Genomic DNA, 16,809 nt, shown 5'->3' with positions numbered 1-16,809 from the left:
CACACTAGATCATTGGAAATCACTAATCTCCCCCTTCTACATTATGGTTTGTCCTTACACGTCTACATTTTGTTCACTCTTTAGTCACATATGTTATAATCTCACCCTATTAGGTATATTATTTATACCGCTATCTTTTACATTCATCTACTTTATTTGACATCACGTTTTTAATCACTACTCCTTCCACCATTTTTCACCACACATACACACTTACTAGTACATGCTTCACATATTTTACAATGTTCTTATATTATTATTATTGTATGATTTGCACCTTATGTATGATGATTGTGTGTGGGGGGTTTCCCAGTTCCATACTGTGTCCATGCCATGAATAATACATGCTGTTTAATTATTTTTTACTTTATAGTTTATTCCTATAATATGGAGGAGCCTGTGCGGGTAATTCACCCTTTTAGAGTATGCCTTGCCATGGACACAGCATGTGAATAGAACGACATGCTCCTTGATTTACGCTATTACAAGTGACATCCTAATCCATGTCTCCCAGGGACTTCTTACGCGCATGCGCTTGTCACACGCAATACTTACTACCTCTGCTGCCGCTTCCTGTCTCGGGATCGCGCTTTACTCTGCCGAGGTCCCGGGACTGGAAGTGACGACAGACGCCGCACGGCCGTGCATGTGGTATCTCCGGACGCCACACATTCTTTAAAAGGCACCCTACACTACACATATTTACGTTTCCCTTGATAAAGACGGCGAAACGCGCGTTGGGAAGCCTCCCAGTGGTCTCCTGCTTGTAAGTAATTTATTGACTATCATTCTATGCATTTTTATGTGTATGCCTCGGTATGCTCCAGGCTTGATATTTCCAGCAGCTCAACTGCCTTGTTGTGACTTCAGGGATATACCTACAAACTGGAGTTATAGCCCCCTATTGCAGCATTTAGTGCACTGGGTATTCTATTTTCATCTCCATGTATACCAACTTGGTAATATATATTTCTATTCCTGTATGATATATATCCCTTTTCCTGGTCAAATAGACATGCTGAACATACTTTTTTTCTGTTACTACTGAATGATGCTGTATTCAATGGACTGATGGATAATAAATAGAATCCTTATATATTATAATCCTTATATGTATATATGTATATAAATATACATTTACAAATATACATCCTTATAATCCTTATATGTATATAAATATACATTTATTAACAGGCCAGCAACTATGTTAAATGATTATATCACTGCTGGTTGATGTGGGTCCTCCAGCCTGATGGAGCACATATGAGGTGTTTATGAACACATGTATTTCCTTATATTGCTCATATATATGTTGGTATGATTCAGTACTCATATTTAAGTACCATCCTTCTAGGCACTAGCCTATCTATGTGCGATACGCTCCATCTCTGCTCCATCTGACAGGGGGTGCATACTGTGCTTTATACATCATTAAAACAAATTTTTTTGATATGATCTTACCCACTAGCCCAGCCTGCATATAGGAGTATAAAGAACTCTTTCTACAGTCCTAGCTTCTTGAGCATCTTTTGTATAAATCTGCCATTGTATACGTATGGTCTCATGCAAACTGAATTTATCCTCTTAAAATAGCCCCTTTGTCACAGTCAGGAGTATTTACTAGATTTTCTAGATATCCATTTATGGTACTTTTGACCTATTAGGATCAACTACTCATGCTCCTTACTTTCCATACATTCACGGCTCTATATGATCTTTTGACTATATGGACTAATTCGGTTTTCATTATTCCATAGGTATACCCAACATTATTTGCATTGATTGTACCTTTTATGTACCTACATCCTTATTACAAGCCTTGGGTGACCACTGGGGGTCATTTTGTATCATCACTGTTTTGTATCCCCCCCCCCCCCCCTCTCTTCTTAATTTTTGTAATTTTTAACCTTTTCTATTCAATTGATTCATTAATAAACATTATTGTTTATACAATATGTGTTTCAGTGTTTTCTCTGTAGGTTTTCATGTTTATGCACACTGGAACAATTAATATGTTCTCTTGTTTATCCAACTCCTCTAAGTCAAATGGCTCGTCTAGTAACTGTCTAGATTCCCTTGAGAAGACTGGCACCTGAGCTCTGCTGTAACGCCTGGTCCCACCAGACCCCGTGGGGGGCGCGCTCCCTCACATTTGCCCAGTCCCAGCATGGCTCCCACTTGCACACCCAGTCATTGCCCCAGGCACCGACGGCCTTCCTCTTACCGGTCCCATGGCTCTGCAGGCGCTGCCCCTGCTCCGAGTCCTGCTGTACGTCCTGCTCCCAGGCATGCTGCAGCCTCTTCCTGTCTCCCGTCCTTACACAGAACTGCAGTAAGTGACTCTAGGCTGCGCGCAAGGCCACTCCCCCTTTCTTAAAGCGGTATACCCCGTTTTCTGGAAGTGACCTCAGAGATCACCTGTTACCTAATGGGTATTTAGGTTCACCTCCCCCAGCAGCAGGCGCCCGAGCAACGCTTCCATTAGAGCCTTGCCAGTGTCCAGACCCCCTTGTGCTGTTATCTGTTTTCTGTGCATTTATACCTGGTTCTAATACCTTGTCTCACCGTAGTGCCAGCCGTACCATTCCGGCTGTGGACGTCACCGCTCATACCGACAGTGGACGTCACTGTGCCCTACCTGCCGTGGACATTATCTGTACCGTACCTGCTGTGGACGTCACCTGCTGTGAGCATCTCCGGTGCAGTTTCCGTGTTCTGCCGGCTGTGGAAGCCACAACCTTGCTACAACTGGCCCTACAGAGACTCCTACTACCGGTTCCTGGCTGCCGTGCATTTAGGCCTTCTGGGGAGGCGCCGCACAGTCCCTGTATAGGGGTTCGCTGCTGGTCGCCTTCTCAGGGGAGTCCGGTGCACGGTCCAGTGGGTCCACCTCCGGACGCTCGCCGCTCCTCGGTGAGCGTAACATCTGCATAGAAATTCATCCACCTCCCCCGTCTCCGGGTGCACCTTGACTGAGTATAGATCAGAGTAGAATGTTTCTAGTACTTTTAGGATCCCCGAGTTGTCCGTGACAACTGCCTCATCTACTGACTGTAACCGTACAATATATGTTGATTCCCTCTGTGGCGCAGCTATCACTGATAATAGGTGACCCGTCCGTTCTCCATTCTCAAAAAGACTGCATGGTCTGGAACATTTTCTTACTCTCCGCTGCCTGTATGGTCAATTATTAACCATCTTTAGAGCTGCCTTCATCCTAGCTTTTGCTGCCGGCGTGGGGTTTGATATTAAAGCATTTTCTGCCTCCCCCAATTCCTGAAACGCAAGCTGATTCTGCCTTGTTGCCTCCGACTTTACCTTAGATATACCCCTTATATACAATCCCCTCAAGTACGCCTTCATTGCCTCCCAAACCATTCCAATAGATGCTGATCCTTCATTGAACCTAAGGTATTCCCTTAAACTATCACTAATACCCCCCCCCACTTCTTCCACTAATTGTAACCAAAAGGGATTTAATTTCCATAAGGGTCTATTTGGTTTTGTTGTTCCCCCAGGTCTATTTCTACACACAGGGACGAATGATCTGATACCGTCCTGGGGAAGTATTTAGTACCCACTACCAAACCTTGCATTGCTTCATTGCCCAAGGCCAGATCAATGCGCAAAAGGGATGAGAACGTAGCCAAATAACAGGAGTATTGATACACTTCTGGATGCCGAGTCCTCCACAGGTCAATCAGCGCCGTTTTTTTAAGTAAATTACTGAATGGTGTACAGTTACCCCCCATTTTTCGTACCTCATGTCTCCCTTTGTCCCAATGTGAATTCGGAATATTATTAAAATCTCACATTATCATAAAGGGAACCCCCGGAAAGTCTGCCAATAAATTTACCAGACTGTGAAGTAGTTTGCTGCAATATGGCGGAGGTATGTATAGGGATATAATTACTACGGCTCTTGTCCCCAGCCTACAGGAAAGACGTACATACCGCCCATCTTTATCCACGATGACCTTTAGAAATTCAATCTTAAGACTCTTGTTAGTGCCACAGGTTTAGAGGATGTGTGATATGGTACCAATATTTAAGAAAGGTAAGAAGGTGGATCCAGGCAACTACTGTCCATTAAGTCTCACATCAGTGGTGTGCAAACTTACTTTTTGAGGCCATTATAAAAGAGATGACATGTAAAAATATATTGCAGAAAATGATATAACTGATAACCAAGCATGGATTCATGAAAGATAAGACGTGTCTAACCAACATGTTGGGTTTCTATGAGGTGGTCCAAATCTGGATATTGGTAATGCAGCTGATGTGATTTATCTGCACTTTCCAAAGGCTATTGATACTCTACCACAATCTTATAATCATTATACAGGATTCCTCCTCCTCTTCTCTTCTGTGTCCCTGTGACGTTAGGTGCGTGGCAGGACATCTCGCGCCTGCGCATTCTGCCTGTTGTCCCTCCCTGCACTGTCCCCTCCCTTTTGTAGGTGCAGTCTTCAATTTTGCTGTGCGCAGGCGCCGGGGAGTCACTGCTGCTTCACAGTGTAGGCAGCATGCACAGGAGTGAGACGTCACAGGGACACTGAAGGGAAGAGGAGGATGAATCCTGTATAATTAAGCCCGGAGGCTGGCTTATCTTCCATGCAGCAAATGCTCCATAGCCCGGAAGATAGAAGATATAAATGAGGATTTTTCTAAAATGACCCCTCATCCAGGAGGCATACAGGTATGGCTAATGTCACTTTTATGCCACATGTATGCCCATATTAATAACTAAAAAAAAAACACAAAAGGGTGACAAATTCCCTTCAAGATGTTTGTTCGTAGGGAAGAATTCTGGATCCATAACTTACAGACTCTATATCCTAGAGGTTTAAATAGGGAATCTAAACTTAAATTAAAGTGATTTTTCCACTCCACTACTAATGTGACCCCCTTACATTTACTTAACACTTTCCTAATATACTTCTGCTACTTAGCCTGATCCTGTAAGCTGATCTGGTAGCTCATACAGTATATTCCTATGTTGATGTTTTAGCTTTGATCCTTCCAGTCTGGAGACCGGAATCGGACTAACTGAGCAGGGCACATCACTGGTAGGGCTGCCTCTCTGAGAGTGACAGCAGTCTGGGCACGCATGCCCAGAAGATCACAGCCTGCATGACAGTGCGGTGCTTTCATGCGACAAGTGCTGTGATGTGATGTGATATATTATCTAATGATTGGCACATCGCACAGCTTGTGGCAAAAAAACACCGCACTGTAAAGCGGGCTGAAAGTAGAATGAAGTTGGTCCGATTCCAGTCTCCAGACATGATGGAGCAAAGCTAAAACATCAATAAAAAGGTATATACACGCCGCAGAGAGATTAGCTTACAGAAGCAGTAAGGGTAGCAGAAGTACATCAGGAAAGTGTTAGGCCATGTGCACATGCTGCGGATTTTACAGTGGATTTGCTGCAGAAACACCTAGGTTACTTACTGGTAGCCGTTTTTTCCAGAACCCATGACAGCACCACGTGAGAGAGGGATCCGCCCAGCGAGGACAGGAAACCATTCTGAAATAAAAGGGCGGTACCTCTCCCCTTCGTCAGTTGATTACCGAGAATTGAGAGGACCTCCAACAATCATTAGAACTTAACTCTATCACCAACTATAACACACACACATGCACACCCAGAATAGTGCACACTAAGAGTGAAAAGGGAGGGATTATATGGGTGCTGTCATGGTTTCTGGAAAAAAAACGGCTACCAGTAAGTAACCTAGGTGTTTTCCCCTCACCCATGACAGCACCACGTGAGAGATTTTCAGAGAATAACGTATTAGGGAGGGACCAACGTCTCAAGCACCCTTCTACAAAACGAGAGATCAGCCGAGGAGGATAGATCCAACCGATCGTGACGGAAGAAAAGGAGAATGTGAAGACCAGGTAGCGGTCCTTCAAATCCAGTCAATAGATACCTGCGTCTTCTCAGCCCCGGAGGGCGACACCGCACCGGTGGAATTGGTCCTTATGTCCTCAGGGAAGGCAGCCCCACTAGATGAGTAGGCTAAGCAATGGCCTCCCTAATCCACCTAGAGATAGTGCAGTTTTACACCCACAGACCTTTCCTACTACAGAGAGGGCTATGAAAAAGGACTGTGATTTCCCCACACTATGTGTTACTGAGATGTAGAGAAGCAGGGCCCTATGAACCTCCAACGTATGAATCTGTTTTAGCCCGGTATTTGTAGGATGGCTGCAAAAGGAGGGAGGATTATCCCCTGCATGCCATGGAATCGAGAGGCGACCATTGGGAGAAAGGGTCCTATTAACACCTGACCCGGCCGATCATTGAACAACTGAGCGTAGGGCTGTACTACCGATAAGGCGTGTAAGCACTAATTCTGCGAGCGAACGTCAAGGCCCGAGCAAAATCGTTTCCAATGCCAGCAACGTCAGGGAGATTTTTTTTTTTTTCGCAATAGTTTCAAAGGGAGGATTCGTGAGGGCGTCCAACCCTAATGTGATCCCCCGGTGGAACTGTCAGGCATGAACTCACAAACCCAATAACCTTGAACCCACCGGTTTGCTGCCAGTTTTCCAATGTATAAGGTTCCTAGGGCAGAACAGGAACCCCTAGAGTGTACACTGAGAATCCTAGAGCAACCCCGTCTGCAAGAATGCCAATTTGCATGGCATAGAAACTCATACCCAAGGGACCATTTGCAAAGAAGGGGAACTTTTGCCATCCTCTCCCATAGAGTGTAGTGGTAACCGGTTTATGGCTCTTCAGCAAGGAAGAGACCGGGTCAGAGGAGAACCCTTGCGCATCAGCAACAACCTCTCAAGTTCTAAGCTGTGAAATGAAAAGACCCTTTTCCTGCACGAGGAACACAGGTTACTGCACTAACAGGTCCAGAATCCCCGGCAGAACCCCAGGATCCGGGACAGACAATGTCCTCAGGAGAGAGAGCCATGGCCCCTTGGGCCAGAAGGGGGCGAGGGGGAAGGACCCTCGCCCTAGCTTCCCCGAGCTCTTTGAGAACCATCGAGAGCATGACAAGAGGGGGAAGGGCAGAGGCTATTCCGAAGGTCCATGGAATGGAAGTGCATTCACCCCAAGGACTGGACTGCTGGGATCATGGAACAAGAGGTCTATATGTCAGTTTAGCCTGGAGGAAACAGGTCCCTCCGTGGTATTCTCCACAGAGCCACTACCGTTGAAAAGATCCGCGGATTCAGGGATCATTCCCCTTGCTGCAGTTGATGGCGCCTGAGGTAAGCTGACAACTACAGGAATGGCCCATCGGGATTCAAACGCACAAGCTCAGACAGCCAAGGCCACAAGCTTACCACGAGACCATGGAAGAAACATTGGCATTTAGAATCCGGTGAAGTGTAGAGCCGAGGGGGATTCTGTCCCGCCCAGTAAAGACCGCAAGATGCCAGAAAGAGGGATGGGGACCCCAGCGTTTCAGGAAGGAGACGGTAGACTGAGTGACCGACAGCAACCAAACGTGCTGACCCTGGAGGGGGGGGCAAATTTAGTGCTCGTTCTTCAGACCCTAGCGTCAGGAGGCGTGAGGGCTGTGCTGCTTCCTGCGCTGACCACCAGCCCAGGGATATCTGCACCTGGAGGCGAGCATCAGCAGTGACCACCTTCAGATGCCGAGGTAGCCAGGAACCCCACAGACAGGTTGCCTATGGACGTCCACCAAAGCAGGGAAGTCTTGACTGGCAAGGAGAGAATGACGTCGCCTTCGAAATATCTTCCTAAGGGTTTTCCTTTTGTTTTTTTGTTTGGCAGACAGGATTTGCCATTGGAGAGCCCTGGAATGGAACAGGCCCCATGGAGTCGCCGGTAAGCACAATATCATAGTGCCCCGCAGGGATATAGCGTGTCTCAGAGAGATGATGGCATGGCAGAGTTCCCCCCTGGCCTATTCCGACACCTTGAGTATCTACTCTGCTGGAACAAAAGGGATAACCTTTGGAAGGGCTGCTTGGCGTCGGATACGTTCTCCAACGCATCTTCCAGCTGTTTACCAAAAGGAGCAGATCGACATACGGCCCTGAACATAATTCATGCTTAGTTTGCAGGCATATGGGACAGCCCTTCAACCATAATGCCATTCCGGCCAGATTAGACAATCCTGCACAACGGGCTCCCAGCCTGATAGCATCGGCTGACGACTCTGCAAGAATGTCTCTGCACCCTGCAGCAGTGGTAAGGTTAGAAAAAGATATACTCCCGAGGAGTTTTATCCTTCAGCTGATCTACAATAGTTTGTAGCCAGATCCTGAAAATCACGGGCCGTGCAGGGATTTGGCAATAGCCGGCTTCAGAATTCCTGATGTTTCCCACAAGTGCGTGCATACAGGTACGTGCATATGGGACCTGGAGAGTGAGTGCCGCAACTGACAGTAACAAACCCCCACTGTTAGTGACAGCTGTTACAGAGCGGTTACTGTGTACATGTCATTCTGTAGGCATGGACCCTAACTTATGCTGTATGTCATAAGGGTGTTGTTGCCAACCGTGGAGGCTGCCGCTGCTGAATTGTCACAAAGGAAGGGGCTGCTACCAACCATATAGCAATACATTATGAGGATTAGCTCAGGTAGGCATAGGCAAGGTCACAGGACGACACAGTATCTTTATAAAAAATTACAGCCGTTTATGAAAAACTTGTCATAAACGGCAAACATTAAACATAACAGGCCTCTCCTGGCTTAAGGCAAAAACATAGCACAACCACATACCGTGGGCTTCCAGTCCAATACGGTCTCTATTGGAAGTGTGGCGCCTGTACACACTGGCTCCTGCCAGCGAACACTTGCTGCGGCTCCTTCTAAGAACCCAGAGACACTCTGCAGACTCCCGTCTGTCTCTCCACTCAAGGAGAGCTTTGGTCCAGTAGCCACAGCACTAACCAGCCTGGCTGCACACTACTTCCAGTCTAAACCCAGACTGAATTCCAGAGCCCCGTGTTCAGCCTCCACACAGGCTGATACATCCAGAGCTCCCTGCTCTGCTCTCACACTCTCCAGAACACACACTGCCAGTCTCCTAAATCAGACTGGACACACCCACAGGTGGAGGTCTGTGGTTCTCCAGACCTGCACAGCACACTGGGCTTATTAAAGGGAACCTGACCCTTATATGCAGAAAGAAGCCTTTGTGGAACCACAAATCCCATAGCAACCTCTTCAGTTTAATATCGCAGCGACCTTCTCCACTGCGACATATAGCGACCATTTACCATATTGGTGGTCGCTACCTCACAACATATACACATTTGTAACTTGCATGCAACAATCCATAGATCGAAGCAGAGACATTGCCATCTATGCCCCACACAAGGGGTCTCCGACACTCGCCCGCAGGCCATATCGGCTCTCTGCACAGGGGACACTCCTTATGGATTTTAGGGGCCACCTAATGATGCAGATGACATTCACGAAGATCACTCACCCACCACAGGAGATCAAGGATACCGGACCTCGAGGCTTCGTCGGAACACCCACAGGTCCCGCAGAAGTCGTGGAGCCACAAGAGGATTTGCCCTTCTGGCTATTGAGGGCGGGCAGGTCTGTGTCACTTAGAGCGGTGACTGTTCATACGGCTATGCTGCCGGCGCTCCAGAGAATGCTGCTGCCTTTCTAAAGCCATCCTGGGATGTAGGCACGAGCACCCGTGCTGCTCCTCCACCTTACGGTCCCATAAGGTGCCCCCCTCCCCCCCCCCCCCCCCCCGTCTCAATGCGTCCAGCGGTGTCCAGACGGTGGGAGTCTGCCCCGAAACACCGCCGCTGCTGCATGGACGCCGCCATCTTCTTCAGGAGACGTCACGCAAGCACGCCTCCTGTACCCTGCATGCCTTGCGCGCGTCCCAGAGTGCGCAACATTCGGAAGTCCTAGGCAGCAGGAGACCACAAGGAGGGGGGGGGTGAGTGGCGGTCCGGAACCCCCGATGGGCCCTGCCGCACACCCCGGCACCACGGAAACCAGGTTCCCTAAGGGCTGGTGGACGGCGCTTCCAGCCCCGAAGAATGGCGCCGCAAGACTCACCCTGCTTTTCTGGACACCGGACGGGGCTGGGTAAATACAGCTTCTGTTCTTCAAACTTCTTACTTCAACCGCCGTATTCCAGAACAAGGTCTCCCATCAAGGACAGGAAACCAACTGACGAAGGGGAGAGGTACCGCCCTTTTATTTCAGAATGGTTTCCTGTCCTCGCTGGGCGGATCCCTCTCTCACGTGGTGCTGTCATGGGTGAGGGGAAAAATGTGTTTCACATTTCGGCAGTCATTCCCCAGCAAAACCTATGGGTATGAAAAAAAATGCTGTGTGCACACCGCGTTTTTTTTTTTATACCTGCGGATTTACCCGCGGAGTTACCGCTGCGGAATTAATGTGCATGTCACTTCTTTTCTGCAGGTCCCTGCGGTTTTGCCATTAATTGTTGGTAACAACTCGCAGGGACAAACCTACGGAATAACCGCAGAAATTCCGCGGCAAAACCGCAGTGGATTTTGTTGCGGTTTTGGTGCGGTTTTTTACCGCAGGTGCAGGATTCTTTCATAGGGTCCAGTTTTTCCTTAAGAAAAAGTCAGTTTCTACTGCGCACATGGCCTCAGCTAGGAAGAGTTAGGATAAAGGAAAAAGGGTCACATTAGTAGTGGAAAACTTCTAATATGTCTCCCTCTCATTTCTCTAGACCTGACCTGCATGCTGAATTGAAACAATGGGATAAGAATTTAGTCATATACTCCATAAAATAGGTTATTATGTACAGATATATGCTAATTAAAGAGGGTGGCAACTACTTTTACATTGATGGCCTATCCTTAGGATAGGTCATCAATGTCTCATCGGCAGGAGTCCGACACCTGGCACCCCACCAATGAGCTGTCTTCAGTGCTGGTAGCAGCAGGAAATGCTCAGATTCAGAGCTGCACAGTCTTCTGACAGCGGACGTGGCAGCTCCAGAACTGAGCATTTCCAGCCATGTGCTGGCACCCGCTCATCACAGAAGGCAACTGATCGACTATCTTAATGATAGACCATCAATGTAAAAGTAGTGACCAACCTCTTTAAAGGGAATCTGTCAGCAGGTTTTTGCTACCTCATCTGAGGGAAACATAATGTAGGCAAAGATTCTGAATCCAATAATGTGTCGCTTAGATTACCGGCTGCAGTTGTTTTGACACAATCAGAATGTTTACATTTGGCCATCTAGCAGAGCTGAGAGCTGTCCTGCCCACAACAGGCTCTCAGTAGATACTGTACATTGACAGTGAGGTTAGAAGCAGCGGGAGCATGTCCATGACTGTAGTCCTGCAATAAGAATCCTGCTGCATAAACAAACATAGCAAATAAACAACAGATCGCATTGTCACAAGACAGGAATCACTGAATAATGTTTTAGTCTTGCAGCATCCTGTCTTTATCTCACATAGCAAAAACCTGCTGACTGATTCCCTTTAATATATTTGTAAGAAATGCAAGAGGTCAGTATAATATATCAAAATATATAAAATGGGGTCAGTAATTTGAGAACTATAGCCAATTTACTTATATTGGCTGTCTTTTGAATTGACAGCCACTAACACTCCTCTTCTAATATATTATATATTGGGGAAAATTACTCCTATTAAAGAATAAAGTCTATAAATATAATATGAATAGAAACAATTATAAATATAATAGGAGCTTACATGTGATATGTCATTGAAGAATGTATCATATACTCTATCATGTTTGTATATAGTTTATCCGGAGGAGTCTAGAGAACCCGTGGCGGGAAAAGCAGTACAAACGTTTGAAGTTACAATATTAATTTGTTATAGTTTTGATATATTATATATATTTGTGTTTATCTGGGTAAATGTTTCTCTTCTAATTATATACGTTGTATTGATTACTTATTAAATGATATAGGAATTTGGTTCAACCCCAGTTAATGATCGAGCACAAATCCACTTGAGAGTTTGAAAACTACAACGGTGTTACAAGTTCAATGATTTAAAGGGAACCTGTCACATGGAAATATGCTATTAACCTGCAGGTATGAGGTTAGTCTGTAAGTTAATAGCATTCTGAACCTGCCCGACACCTGCACACTAAACTCCACTGCCAGGAGGAAATTAACTTTAATCCTGCCAGCAGCGTACCAGTTTCAGTCACCACTGTGTATGGAGATGGGTGGCTGTAACCACACCATCTGCACTGACTGACAGCAGGCTCTAATGATGGGTGTCTGTCAGTGCAGGGGTGGGGGCGGTAACAGCTGCCACCCTCCATATACAGAGCGGTGTCTGAACCCATGCTGGAGCCGCCCCAATGACTGGAACGAAAACGTAGCCAGGAGGAATAAAGTTCATTTCCTCCCTGCAGCAGAGTTTAATTTACTAGAGCCAGCGAGGTTCAGAATGCTATTAACCTGCAGATTAACCCCATATCTGCAGGTTTATGGAAATTTACACGATAAAGAGAACCTATGTTTGGGGTTTTGATTTTTATAAAACATGTGGCTTCATTTTTATATGAATACTAGCTGAAGTACTTGGGCGATGCCAGGGATAGTAACTCTCTCTCTGTATCTCTGAGTCTGTCTCTTTCCCAGTCTCTGCCTGTCTCTTTCCCCGTCTGTCTGTCTGCCACTGTCTCTTTGTCTCTCTCTATCCATCTCCCCACAGACATCTTATTACCTCACACATAAGCTTCTTATACTAACAATTTATTTTATTATTATAGTAACAAATTACTATTAATAACCTAATAGCTCGCAGCTCCATTGATTTTAATGGAGGCAGGCTTTTTGAATAGTAACTAAAGCGCGGGGTTAAATTTTCCGGTCCAAACATAGTCTATGACGTTCCCTGAGTCACATTGGACGTCTGTGCAAAATTTCATGAATGTAAATGCAACGGTGCGGATTCCTTTAGCGGACATACATACACACACCTTTATATATTAGACAAATAAGGCAAACCATATTTTTCACATTTTTTTTACGATCACAAAATGCAAAATCAAAACTCACAATAGCACCCCCTCCCTATTCCATTCTTTTATGGCCATTTTTAAACAAGTGATGAAGAGTTAGGTGTCCTCGAGGGAGGAGTAGAGCTGTAGCTTGCACCATTTATTAAACATTTGGGGTTTCCCATCCATTGTGCCCTGATAATGTCAGAAGAAAAATAAAAAAATATGCTGTGATCTCTACACCTACACAACAAACTACAAGACTGTAGTAAAACGTGTGAAATGGATATTCCCCCTATTTTATTTTGGAGGACACGTGATGCTACTGACCTTAATGCACCATTATGTCACTGAGTGCGGCCTGGTCATCAAGGACATGAACCATCATGTAGAACTGCACAGTGTGTGGAAACTCACCTGCAAGGGTTAAAAGCGAGATTAAGTGGAAATCTGATCCTAACCCCCTACTGAACAGAAGAAACTTCATTGACCACAGCAGACAAGACCTCAGAGCTGGGAGCACTGCCTCCGCACGCGAACACACACATACACACCAGAGACCAGCCTCCACACACACACACAGCAGACACCTCAGAGGGCAGCCTCCGCATGTGCGTGCGTGCGCACACACACACACACACCCACCCTCTGAATACACACAGCAGAGACCTCAGAGCACAGCCTCTGCACACACACACGCACCGCAGAGACCTCAGAGCACAGCCTCTGCACACACGCACAGCAGAGACCTCAGAGCACAGCCTCTGCACACACGCACAGCAGAGACCTCAGAGCACAGCCTCTGCACACACGCACAGCAGAGACCTCAGAGCACAGCCTCTGCACACACGCACAGCAGAGACCTGAGCACAGCCTCTGCACACACACACACACACAGCAGAGACCTCAGAGCACAGCCTTCACACACACACAGCAGAGACCTCAGAGCACAGCCTTCACACACACACAGCAGAGACCTCAGAGCACAGCCTTCACACACACAGCAGAGACCTCAGAGCACAGCCTTCACACACACACACACACACACACACAGCAGAGACCTCAGAGCACAGCCTTCACACACACACAGCAGAGACCTCAGAGCACAGCCTTCACACACACACAGCAGAGACCTCAGAGCACAGCCTTCACACACACACAGCAGAGACCTCAGAGCACAGCCTTCACACACACACAGCAGAGACCTCAGAGCACAGCCTTCACACACACACAGCAGAGACCTCAGAGCACAGCCTTCACACACACACAGCAGAGACCTCAGAGCACAGCCTTCACACACACACAGCAGAGACCTCAGAGCACAGCCTTCACACACACACAGCAGAGACCTCAGAGCACAGCCTTCTCACACACACAGCAGAGACCTCAGAGCACAGCCTTCACACACACATACACAGCAGAGACCTCAGAGCACAGCCTTCACACACACACACACAGCAGAGACCTCAGAGCACAGCCTTCACACACACACACACAGCAGAGACCTCAGAGCACAGCCTTCACACACACACACACACAGCAGAGACCTCCGAGCACAGCCTTCACACACAGCAGAGACCTCCGAGCACAGCCTTCACACACAGCAGAGACCTCCGAGCACAGCCTTCACACACAGCAGAGACCTCCGAGCACAGCCTTCACACACAGCAGAGACCTCAGAGCACAGCCTTCACACACACACAGCAGATACCTCAGAGCACAGCACCTGCACACACACACACACACACACACACACACACACAGCAGAGACCTCAGAGCACACCCTCTGCGCACACACACAGCAGAGACCTCAGAGCACAGCCTTCACACACACACACAGCAGAGACCTCAGAGCACAGCACCTGCACACACACACACACACACACACACACAGCAGAGACCTCAGAGCACACACACAGCAGAGACCTCAGAGCACAGCCTTCACACACACACACACAGCAGAGACCTCAGAGCACAGCCTTCACACACACACACACAGCAGAGACCTCAGAGCACAGCCTTCTCACACACACACAGCAGAGACCTCAGAGCACAGCCTTCACACACACACACACAGCAGAGACCTCAGAGCACAGCCTTCACACACACACACACACAGCAGAGACCTCAGAGCACAGCCTTCACACACAGCAGAGACCTCCGAGCACAGCCTTCACACACAGCAGAGACCTCCGAGCACAGCCTTCACACACAGCAGAGACCTCCGAGCACAGCCTTCACACACAGCAGAGACCTCCGAGCACAGCCTTCACACACAGCAGAGACCTCCGAGCACAGCCTTCACACACAGCAGAGACCTCCGAGCACAGCCTTCACACACAGCAGAGACCTCCGAGCACAGCCTTCACACACAGCAGAGACCTCCGAGCACAGCCTTCACACACAGCAGAGACCTCCGAGCACAGCCTTCACACACACACAGCAGAGACCTCAGAGCACAGCCCCTGCACACACACACACAGCAGAGACCTCAGAGCACAGCACCTGCACACACACAGCAGAGACCTCAGAGCACACCCTCTGCGCACACACACACAGCAGAGACCTCAGAGCACAGCCTCTGCGCGCACACACACACGCACAGCAGAGACCTCAGAGCCCAGCCTCTGCGCGCACACACACAGCAGAGACCTCAGAGCACAGCCTCTGCGCGCACACACACACACACACAGCAGAGACCTCAGAGCACAGCCTCTGCGCACACACACACACACACAGCAGAGACCTCAGAGCACAGCCTTTGCGCGCGCACACACACACACACACACACACACACACACAGCAGAGACCTCAGAGCACAGCCTCTGCACGCGCACGAACGCGCACACACACACACAGAGACCTCAGAGCACAGCCTCTGCGCACACACACACAGCAGAGACCTCAGAGCACAGCCTCTGCACACACACACAGCAGAGACCTCAGAGCACAGCCTCTGCGCACACACACACAGCAGAGACCTCAGAGCACAGCCTCTGCGCACACACACACAGCAGAGACCTCAGAGCACAGCCTCTACACACACACAGCAGAGACCTCAGAGCACAGCCTCTACACACACACAGCAGAGACCTCAGAGCACAGCCTACACACACACACACACACACACACACATACACACCAGAGACCTCAGAGCACTGCTGAGCCTCACGCGCTCATTGACAAGCCTCGTACCATAGAGCTCCAGGACAACATACATTGCACTCACCACTGACCACGTCCTACCATAGAGGTGGACAATACAGTACCATAGAGCCCTGCAACATGCACAAACCGCCTCCTACAGACAGGAAGGATGTTTGCTCCTACAGACTAAAATCTGATTACGTCATTGCCGAATAGCTGAGTCACGTGCACGCGAGGAGTCTTGCTGAGAGATTAGTGTACCTGTGCTGCAGTGCTATTGTGAACGAGCCTAGGTGCCATTAAAGCGCCCCTACAGTGCTGTTTTATTCCCCTCCTGTAGTGGTGATGTATGTCTCTCCCTCGTCTTCTATCGCCGCCGTCGGTCCGGAGTAGGGTCAGTCTCCTGCTATTTGTGACCTGCCGCAGCTCCAGTGTGTCATGGAGCCGGAGGTGACAACTCAATGCAACTCGATGAGACCCTGGTTCTGGCTCTTATAGACGTGTATTCAGTGCTTGTGACAAGGCTACATTCACACTTGCGTAGCTTTGCATGGGACACAATCCGTCGCCTTCAGGAATGCAAAATATTTTGCAGGAATCTGTTTTTTCCCAATAGACTTCTAATAGCGACGGATTGTGACTGACGGCATTACGTTGCATCAGGCTAAGTTCACATTTCCGCTAAAATCTATCAGTCACAATCCGCTGCTCTTG

General features: G+C 48.1%; 1 protein-coding gene across 5 annotated transcripts in view; it reads right to left on the bottom strand.

Annotated features, from left to right (window-relative positions):
• Window positions 1–16,250, bottom strand: part of L3MBTL2 (L3MBTL histone methyl-lysine binding protein 2) — a 331,885-nt gene extending 315,635 nt beyond the window's left edge. For 3 of the 5 annotated variants that reach the window (XM_075321932.1, XM_075321928.1, XM_075321933.1), the window contains exons 1-2: window positions 16,178–16,250; window positions 13,279–13,365 (exon numbers count right to left, since the gene is read on the bottom strand). The gene's annotated coding sequence lies outside the window, so the exon portion shown is untranslated. Of the gene's footprint in view, window positions 1–13,278; window positions 13,366–16,097; window positions 16,117–16,177 lie in introns of those variants that run through there. The other 2 variants (XM_075321931.1, XM_075321930.1) reach the window with 2 other exon arrangements.
• Between the last annotated feature and the right edge of the window lie 559 nt (window positions 16,251–16,809).

The sequence above is a fragment of the Anomaloglossus baeobatrachus genome, chromosome 8 (assembly GCF_048569485.1).
Source record: "Anomaloglossus baeobatrachus isolate aAnoBae1 chromosome 8, aAnoBae1.hap1, whole genome shotgun sequence".
Classification (NCBI taxonomy): Eukaryota; Metazoa; Chordata; class Amphibia; order Anura; family Aromobatidae; genus Anomaloglossus; species Anomaloglossus baeobatrachus.
The sequence above is the reverse complement of the archived record's forward strand: the minus strand, read 5'-3'. Positions and strand labels throughout refer to the sequence as shown.